Raw genomic sequence first — 844 nt, forward strand, 5'->3', positions numbered from 1 at the left:
GGCAAGGGGCTGCTCCCTGGTTGGGAGGCTGGTGCCCATCCACCGGGCACCTGCCTGCCCCGTCCCTGCTCACCCTGGGAGCGCCCTGTGCTCTGGGCGCAGATGGAGGTAGCTGTGCTGGAGTTTGTCAGGGAAGGAGGAAATTGTGATTTTTTTTTTTCCCCTGTAGAAGGTCATACTGAAGTATTTGAGAACTGGACACTATTTATGGGAGTCCACTGTCTGCCTCGAAGGTTTCAGCCTTTGTTTTACTTTCAGTCCCTTTATTCCTGGTAGTGGCTCCCCAGTGGGAGTTGGCTGCTTGGGCGTCTTCCCCTGTGCGGAGATAAGGCGCTGCCATTCCCCGCTCTCCGGGCAGCTGCCCGCCGGAACGTGCAGCTCCGGCCTCACAGCGACAGGAGGAGGTCAAACATGGTCTCTGTGCTTGGTGTTATGGTTGTTGGTATCTGCCTGCTGTCCCTGAGGACGGGAGATTGACGAGTCTTCCGCCAGCCCCGGTTTGATCCAACGTTTGGGTGATTTTACTCAGGCAGATATTTACACAGCAGTAACCATTGTGCTGCAGCTTGGTGTATCTTTGACGTTTAATTGTCCTGCGATGCTCACGCTTTGGACTAAACCTGCATCCATCCTCAGTTTAATTTTTGACTACAGGGAAGCGAGAACGGGTTTTAGAACCAGCCTGCTGCCATCACCTCGTAGCCATTCCTCATAATGGTTTAAACGTGCTCGGTGAGCGTTGTTCTCCGAGGAACTTCTACCCCACGGGGTGCAAAAGGAGTCGTTAACTCTGCTCAGACTGCAAAGAAAGCCTTCTGCTGTCAGTGAAAGAGCTCTGCTCATG

The sequence above is a fragment of the Pterocles gutturalis genome, unplaced genomic scaffold (genome assembly GCF_000699245.1).
Source record: "Pterocles gutturalis isolate BGI_N339 unplaced genomic scaffold, ASM69924v1 scaffold20659, whole genome shotgun sequence".
In the NCBI taxonomy this organism is placed as follows: Eukaryota; Metazoa; Chordata; class Aves; order Pterocliformes; family Pteroclidae; genus Pterocles; species Pterocles gutturalis.